This window comes from Sinocyclocheilus rhinocerous, unplaced genomic scaffold (assembly GCF_001515625.1).
Source record: "Sinocyclocheilus rhinocerous isolate Xijiao unplaced genomic scaffold, SAMN03320098_v1.1 scaffold1624, whole genome shotgun sequence".
Lineage (NCBI taxonomy): Eukaryota > Metazoa > Chordata > Actinopteri > Cypriniformes > Cyprinidae > Sinocyclocheilus > Sinocyclocheilus rhinocerous.
Window position 1 is genome coordinate 1,098,705 of NW_015639527.1, and position 9,727 is coordinate 1,108,431.

Below are 9,727 nucleotides of genomic sequence, written 5' to 3' on the forward strand. Positions count from 1 at the left end.
GGTGCAAAAGTATGTGAATCTCTAGGATCAGCAGTTAATTTGAAGGTGAAATTAAGTGTTTTCATTCAGTGAAATGACTATCAGGTGTCAGTGTGTGCCATGTTTTATTTAAAGAACAGGGATCTATCAAAGTATGATCATGTTTGTGGAAGTGTATCATGGCATGAACAAAGGAGATCTCTGAGTACCTCAGAAAAAGAGTTGTTGCTCATCAGGCTAGAAAAGGTTACAAAAACATCTCTAAAGAGTCTTGACTCCACAAATCCACAGTCCGACAGAGTGTGTACAAATGGAGGAAATTCAAGACCAACATTGGCTAATGTTAATGTTCATGAGTCCACAATCAGGAGAACACTGAACAACTACGGTGTGCATGGTGCATCCAAAGAACAGTGCTGCCAGTCTGCAGTTTGCTAAAGATCATGTGGACAAGCCAGAGGTGCTACTGGAGAAATGTTTTGTGGACAGATGAGACCAAAATAGAACTTTTTGGTTTAAACTGGTTTATGTTTGAAGAACAGGACACACTGTATTCCAACCTCATCCCATCTGTGAAACATGGTGGTGGTAGTATCATGGTTTGGGCCTGTTTTGCTGCATTTGGACCAGGACAGCTTGCCATCATTGATAGAACAATGAATTCTGAATTATACCAGCAAATTCTAAAGGAAAATGTCAGGACATCTGTCCGAGAACTGAGTCTCAAGAGTAAGTGGGCCATGCAGCAAGACAACGACTCCAAGCACACAAGTCATTCTACCAAAGAATGGTCAAAGAAGAACAATGTTTATGTTTTGGAATGACAGAGTCAAAGTCTGGACTAGGGCTGCACGATAAATCGCATTCGATATTTAACGCGCATCTTGTCAGTAAAGCCATTCTGTAATCAGCGGTAAATCTCCATCACGTGCGGGCTTTCACATGGAGCAGCATTAACTACACAGAGCCGTGGTTTCCCGACAAGCAAGCAGTTCATAGGAGGAAACCCATAACATCACAGAGCTCAAGTGGTTCTGTACTGAGGAAGGGGCTAGAATTTCTACAAGCCGATCAGCAGTTACAAGAAACATTTACCTGCAGTTATTGCTGCAAAAGGGGGTCAGACCAGATACTGAAAGCAAAGATTCACATACTTTTGCACTGCACAGATATGTAACATTGGATCAATTTTCTAAATAAATAAATGGCAAAGAAAATATTTTTGTCTCATTTGTTTGTTTGGGTTCTCTTTGTCTACTTTCAGGACTTGTGAAATTTTGATTATGTTTTGAGTCATATTTATGCAGAAACAGTGTTGGGGAAAGGTACTTTTAAAAGTAATGCATTACAATATTGGGTTTCTTCCTAAAAAAGTAACTAATTACGTTACTTAGTTACTTTTTATTGAAAGTAATGCGTTACGTTACTTTTGCTTTACTTTTTAAATCTGGCCTGGGCTTGCTTGTTTGCTTTTAATATAAAAAGTTCTATTTTTGGCAAATGTAAAAGCCCTTTCACACCAAAAGCCTCAGGCTGAAGGAAATGTAAATTCAAGTCTGTACAGTAGAACACAGAAGAAGACAGTTCAACACTCTTCAGCAATAAAAAAAAGAAGAAGAAATTATTAGTACGGTTGAATTGGATCACTGAAGGTCAGCAGCAAATTGGTTAATAAAATGGGATTAAATACATAAAGGATATTTGTATTATTTAACATATTTAATTATTGCAGGTTTGATGTGTATGATGAATAATGGGATGTTTTTGTAGCAGGAGGCGTGCGGAGTTGTTTACCCACTCTTGGTGTTGCAATAGCCTGATTGCATTATGTTACCTAGACGGCTCAGAGAAGAACAGACCTCGCTAATGACTTTCTCATTCATATTGACCTTGAGGACTGCAGGTAATTAGACTTGAGGTGTTATTGTCTAATGGAAAGTTAAGGAGAGATTGAATACTGCAGGTGCAAGAAAAGTCCACAAAATCCCCGTCTTCTCCCAGGGAGCATCAATGAGTTGTAACAGGAGGGGCCTTCATGAAAGACGCATCAAATCAAACGCTTTTTGCCATTTTGAAACGCTTGTCTTCTCAGCAGCATGGTGCTGTTATTTATTAATTGAATTCTCCATTTTACAGAGTGTACAGAGAAGTCACTTCATGCCACTGTCAACACATCTCTGACTGAGCATTATCATCTATAAATAAACACCAGATAAAAGTCATAAATTAGTCTAGTTTTTATTAATTTTGAGGAAAACCAAATCTGATTATTTTATTTTTTTTGTGAGTGAGTGAGTGAGATGAATTAATGCATGTTCACATTTATTCTAGAACTAAAGTAACATCTTACTCCCGATTTCGGCTCAGAGAAGAACAGACCTCGCTAATGACTTTCTCATTCATATTGACCTTGAGGACTGCAGGTAATTAGACTTGAGGTGTTATTGTCTAATGGAAAGTTAAGGAGAGATTGAATACTGCAGGTGCAAGAAAAGTCCACAAAATCCCCGTCTTCTCCCAGGGAGCATCAATGAGTTGTAACAGGAGGGGCCTTCATGAAAGACGCATCAAATCAAACGCTTTTTGCCATTTTGAAACGCTTGTCTTCTCAGCAGCATGGTGCTGTTATTTATTAATTGAATTCTCCATTTTACAGAGTGTACAGAGAAGTCACTTCATGCCACTGTCAACACATCTCTGACTGAGCATTATCATCTATAAATAAACACCAGATAAAAGTCATAAATTAGTCTCTGGACACGTCTCCTCTGAGCTCTCCCTTCAACAACTCTTATTTGATCTACACATGTTCAGTGATGTACAGTGCTTACAACAGCTGTTAACAAAGTACCTTAGAGAAGATTTAGGCGTCAAATTATAGAGTTGGCATTAAAGAAATGTTAGGCTGTATTGTAGCTGATATATAAGGATTAAGTACACTAATATCATCTAGCTCACTAGTAACAGTTACAGCACTGTTCTCTATTGAGTAGTAGGCTACTTTTAAGTGACATGAATGCTCAATCATAAAAATATAATTTTTTAATTTAGCAGAACATTTATAGAAGTGTTTCAAAAAAGCAAAATCTAGACATGACTCACACAGTAGTTAAGTTAAGTTAAGTGTGAAAAATGTAGTTTTGTTGCGGTACGTTGCTCCTGGAAAACTTCGCTTGTTGCTAGAAAAGATTCACTATGATCGTCTGAATTACTGTTATATCACTGAAAAACACTGAAGAAGTGTGATTGCTGTTTTGAGTTTGTTACTCCTCCACTCTGGTGTGTTAGCAGCCTCTGCTTAATTGGAGAAATTGGTGACATTTGTTACAGTCTATATCACAGTAGCCCTTAGAGTGTTTGTTCTTAATCAGCTCTCTCATTATGTTATCCTAATCATCTTTGCAGCTGCCGGACACTGATTATTTACACGTTTAATTTTTCTCATGTCAGGATAACGGCTGTTCCCATAGCACTCGTGTCCACTGCCGCCCATGAGATCTAATAAACGCAGACATGAATAGTGCATCATGACCTCAAAGGGGGTTGACTGACGATTTGCTCTCAATTACACACTGAGACACAGGTCTAAGGACACTGCCACAGCCTTCTTCTAACAGTTTTCACACCCTAAATAAAACCTTTTATTGACAGGTTGTCTCGCTGATATATTCCTCGCACAGACCTGCTGGTTTGCCAGATGTTTGTGCCAGGATTCTCCATCAGGGAGACTATTATTACCGGTTATGAATCACAAGAGATGAACACATTCTGATCATCATGAATGACAATAGGAGCTATTAATTAACCAATTAATAATAATTTTTTCTGTGTTTTGAGTTATTAACATGATGATCGCAGTAAATCCAGATGACGTCCACCACATGAAATGGTGCCATGAACTTCATATTATATCTAAAATGTAAAACAAATCTACAAAACATAGTAATCTTCATTATTTTCAGAAATATCTCAAGACTGAGGCTAGTTGTGACACGTTTTGAGGTAAAAGAAGTTCTGTATATGCATATAGACTGCTACAAAAACTTACAGTATTCTTCATTACTGCCCATTAAAAGGACATATGGTTTACTAAACACACACTGACCTTTGCCTTAATGGTGAGGCATGTTGACATGATTCATTTTATCAAGACATTTTGACCTGGAGAGGATTATCACATTGGACTAAAACTTACTGATTTTGCTCACACAGGGCATAACAACTTTCCAAAAAACACTGATAATTTTTTTACTTTTTTGGGATTTTTCTCACCTTGTTACACTACAAAAAGTAAGTTCTTGTTATGCTATGTTGTTATTATTAAATATTGGATTCAATCTTTTTATCAACTTGTTTTCTTTCAATTAGCACATGTTTTATATTACTTTTTGGAACATCTCAGCACATGCACCTCAGTTTTTGAGTGAACATTGCCATATTCAACCACAAATAAGTTTTTTTTTACCCCCAAAAAAGCTAAGTGCAAACAATGAGGCCTAGAAGAAATAAAAAACCTGTACAAATTGAAAGAAAACCACTTATAGAGAAAACACAGTGTGTAATTGGACATCTTCCCCATAGCATTGCAATTCAAGCTGTGCATAACAGAAATCAAGGTACTTAGCTACTGACACCCAGATGCATGGAAACCATCAGCGTCTTATATTTGATGGGCCACATTTGGTGGTCTTACCTAAGAAAAATCGAGAGAGAGAGAGAGAGAGAGAGAGAGAGAGAGACATTTAGTTGGAAACAATACTCGAATGTAAGGTATACTTGAGACAAGCAGCAGTGAGCAGACCATAAACGCTAACACAAGAGGCTTTTCATGAATATTTATACATGGTCGTAATTTTAACCATTCTTAGTAAGGCAGATGGGTCTAAAAAAAGCCCTTTCAGATGACAACAGCTGTGCTTAAGGTCTGAGACAGATCCCCTGCAAAGACCTGGTCAACTAGACGGCCATCGTGACAGGACCATGGGAACCAGACAAGTCCTGACCTGTGTTGCAGCCTGGAATTAAACCACACCATGCTGGTTTTGTCTGGCCATACAATCATGTGTATGATGAATAATGGGATGTTTTTGTAGCAGGAGGCGTGCGGAGTTGTTTACCCACTCTTGGTGTTGCAATAGCCTGATTGCATTATGTTACCTAGACGGCTCAGAGAAGAACAGACCTCGCTAATGACTTTCTCATTCATATTGACCTTGAGGACTGCAGGTAATTAGACTTGAGGTGTTATTGTCTAATGGAAAGTTAAGGAGAGATTGAATACTGCAGGTGCAAGAAAAGTCCACAAAATCCCCGTCTTCTCCCAGGGAGCATCAATGAGTTGTAACAGGAGGGGCCTTCATGAAAGACGCATCAAATCAAACGCTTTTTGCCATTTTGAAACGCTTGTCTTCTCAGCAGCATGGTGCTGTTATTTATTAATTGAATTCTCCATTTTACAGAGTGTACAGAGAAGTCACTTCATGCCACTGTCAACACATCTCTGACTGAGCATTATCATCTATAAATAAACACCAGATAAAAGTCATAAATTAGTCTCTGGACACGTCTCCTCTGAGCTCTCCCTTCAACAACTCTTATTTGATCTACACATGTTCAGTGATGTACAGTGCTTACAACAGCTGTTAACAAAGTACCTTAGAGAAGATTTAGGCGTCAAATTATAGAGTTGGCATTAAAGAAATGTTAGGCTGTATTGTAGCTGATATATAAGGATTAAGTACACTAATATCATCTAGCTCACTAGTAACAGTTACAGCACTGTTCTCTATTGAGTAGTAGGCTACTTTTAAGTGACATGAATGCTCAATCATAAAAATATAATTTTTTAATTTAGCAGAACATTTATAGAAGTGTTTCAAAAAAGCAAAATCTAGACATGACTCACACAGTAGTTAAGTTAAGTTAAGTGTGAAAAATGTAGTTTTGTTGCGGTACGTTGCTCCTGGAAAACTTCGCTTGTTGCTAGAAAAGATTCACTATGATCGTCTGAATTACTGTTATATCACTGAAAAACACTGAAGAAGTGTGATTGCTGTTTTGAGTTTGTTACTCCTCCACTCTGGTGTGTTAGCAGCCTCTGCTTAATTGGAGAAATTGGTGACATTTGTTACAGTCTATATCACAGTAGCCCTTAGAGTGTTTGTTCTTAATCAGCTCTCTCATTATGTTATCCTAATCATCTTTGCAGCTGCCGGACACTGATTATTTACACGTTTAATTTTTCTCATGTCAGGATAACGGCTGTTCCCATAGCACTCGTGTCCACTGCCGCCCATGAGATCTAATAAACGCAGACATGAATAGTGCATCATGACCTCAAAGGGGGTTGACTGACGATTTGCTCTCAATTACACACTGAGACACAGGTCTAAGGACACTGCCACAGCCTTCTTCTAACAGTTTTCACACCCTAAATAAAACCTTTTATTGACAGGTTGTCTCGCTGATATATTCCTCGCACAGACCTGCTGGTTTGCCAGATGTTTGTGCCAGGATTCTCCATCAGGGAGACTATTATTACCGGTTATGAATCACAAGAGATGAACACATTCTGATCATCATGAATGACAATAGGAGCTATTAATTAACCAATTAATAATAATTTTTTCTGTGTTTTGAGTTATTAACATGATGATCGCAGTAAATCCAGATGACGTACACCACATGAAATGGTGCCATGAACTTCATATTATATCTAAAATGTAAAACAAATCTACAAAACATAGTAATCTTCATTATTTTCAGAAATATCTCAAGACTGAGGCTAGTTGTGACACGTTTTGAGGTAAAAGAAGTTCTGTATATGCATATAGACTGCTACAAAAACTTACAGTATTCTTCATTACTGCCCATTAAAAGGACATATGGTTTACTAAACACACACTGACCTTTGCCTTAATGGTGAGGCATGTTGACATGATTCATTTTATCAAGACATTTTGACCTGGAGAGGATTATCACATTGGACTAAAACTTACTGATTTTGCTCACACAGGGCATAACAACTTTCCAAAAAACACTGATAATTTTTTTACTTTTTTGGGATTTTTCTCACCTTGTTACACTCACTACAAAAAGTTCTTGTTATGCTATGTTGTTATTATTAAATATTGGATTCAATCTTTTTATCAACTTGTTTTCTTTCAATTAGCACATGTTTTATATTACTTTTTGGAACATCTCAGCACATGCACCTCAGTTTTTGAGTGAACATTGCCATATTCAACCACAAATAAGTTTTTTTTTACCCCCAAAAAAGCTAAGTGCAAACAATGAGGCCTAGAAGAAATAAAAAACCTGTACAAATTGAAAGAAAACCACTTATAGAGAAAACACAGTGTGTAATTGGACATCTTCCCCATAGCATTGCAATTCAAGCTGTGCATAACAGAAATCAAGGTACTTAGCTACTGACACCCAGATGCATGGAAACCATCAGCGTCTTATATTTGATGGGCCACATTTGGTGGTCTTACCTAAGAAAAATCGAGAGAGAGAGAGAGAGAGAGACATTTAGTTGGAAACAATACTCGAATGTAAGGTATACTTGAGACAAGCAGCAGTGAGCAGACCATAAACGCTAACACAAGAGGCTTTTCATGAATATTTATACATGGTCGTAATTTTAACCATTCTTAGTAAGGCAGATGGGTCTAAAAAAAGCCCTTTCAGATGACAACAGCTGTGCTTAAGGTCTGAGACAGATCCCCTGCAAAGACCTGGTCAACTAGACGGCCATCGTGACAGGACCATGGGAACCAGACAAGTCCTGACCTGTGTTGCAGCCTGGAATTAAACCACACCATGCTGGTTTTGTCTGGCCAGAGGAGAACTGGCCCCCCGACTGAGCCTGGTTACTCCCAAGGTTTTTTTCTCAATTTCTGTCACCAATGGAGTTTTGGTTCCTTGCCGCTGTCGCCTTTGGCTTACTTTGTTGGGGACGCTTAATTTCTGGCAATATTGTCGGCTTGATTGCACAGACACTATTGGAAGAGCGCTGAACTGGATTAAGACATCACTGAATCATCAATGAACTGACTTTAACTGAAAAATTGACTGCTTGTTATTGTCCTCTTGGATTATTGACAAACTATTTTCCTGTATAACACTGTAAAGCTGCTTTGACACATTCTGTATTGTATAAAGCTCTATATAAATAAAGGTGACTTGACTTGGTGTACTATCTGTTGCTAGAAGAACACAGGATAACTATCAGTTGTCCTGCATGCTGCTAGCAACAGGTATTATACTAGAGGAAGCAGATTTCATCTAATTGCGAGGCTATATCATGCACCATTTGAGGGAAATTACAAATTGTTGCAATCTGAGCAATAGAAGAAGAAACATAATTCTTAGAGCAGAACATTGCACAGCAGCAGAGAGGTAAAAAGGCATGTTGGGTAATGGACAAACAACATTCTTACTTAACATACTCAGACAAAGATTTCTACCATGCAGAATATTTAATACTTTTGAGCATAATTCACGTTGTGATTATTAACATAATAAATAAGTAGACTGGCAATTAGCATGCAAACAGGTATAATTATTAATACATAGAATAGAATAGAATAGAATAGAAAAGAACAGAATAGAATAGAGATAACGCAATTTTGAGTAGTAAAGTAGTATACTTGCTAACATGTGTTATATAAAAATAAAACAAGTAAAAATAAGAGAGATAGAGGAATAGATAAAAGTGAAAGGAATGTTGGTAATTGTGAAAGGAATGTTAGTAACTGTAAAACTACAAAGAAAGTTGTGACCAAAAACAGCTGCAGCATGAAATGTGCCCTAGATTTGATACATTTCTCTTTATCTCGCTGTGGTAGCAGGTATGTTCAAGTCTCCCTCTCTTTCTTCCTGTCTAAGTCAAGGGACTGTGTTAATTACATATGCAAAACAGAAATTCTTTCTGTTAATGATGCCCTCAGTGATTTGGTATGCCAAAAGGAATGAACAAGAAGCCAAAATGATCTGTACAACTATTATATTTAATTTTGCAGAATAAAATAAATAAATAAAATAAAATAAAATAAAAACTGTGTTATCTTAATTTGAGCCATTGATAGTGTATTGATGATTTTGGCTGCTGCTCCTGATATTATGTTATAATAAGTTAAATGGAGGTCTTCAATCTGCAGTGTAATCTCATAAAATGCATTCAGTTAAAGATTTTAATCCTCTCACCATCTGGAGGTGGTGGGGGGTAAATAATTGTTAATATTTATTCAAATAAATGTTTACATTGATGTGAAAACATACACTGTGTGCCTCTGAAATCAATTTCAGACTCAAGCCACGTATAATTAGATCCAATATTTACATACTGTACTGTGTGTAGAATTGATTAGATTTGTTAGAATAAAACATTGCCAGGAAAGCACAGAAAGCAAGCCTCACACTTAATGAACAAGCATTAGAAAACGAAAGAAAAAAGAAAACTGGTGAGATGCTAAAGTACAGTTGTTAAAGTTGCAATTCAAAGGGAGAAGCTGGCCTCTGTGTCACTAAACATGTATTTATCTACAAAGCAGAAAATATAGAGTAGAAGGCAAGTAAGTCAAGCATAACAGCAAATCACTTGTAATTATATTCCTTTTAATATCAGTGAAAACACTAACATAACATCCAAGACAATCACTACTTTGCCAGCATTCAGTATTGGAATGTTTAAGACAATGTTTAGAACTAATAACTTACAAAGTCAATTTAAAGACTCTAACAC

General features: G+C 37.1%; 1 protein-coding gene across 3 annotated transcripts in view; it reads right to left on the reverse strand.

Annotated features, from left to right (window-relative positions):
- The window catches only part of LOC107751396 (opioid-binding protein/cell adhesion molecule homolog), a 306,488-nt gene that overhangs the window by 166,201 nt on the left and 130,560 nt on the right, over window positions 1-9,727 (reverse strand). The window contains exon 1 of one of the 3 annotated variants that reach the window (XM_016567123.1): window positions 4,612-4,642. The exons of 1 other annotated variant lie outside the window; for it this stretch is intronic. The gene's annotated coding sequence lies outside the window, so the exon portion shown is untranslated. Of the gene's footprint in view, window positions 1-4,599; window positions 4,643-9,727 lie in introns of those variants that run through there. One more of the 3 variants, XM_016567122.1, reaches the window with a different exon arrangement.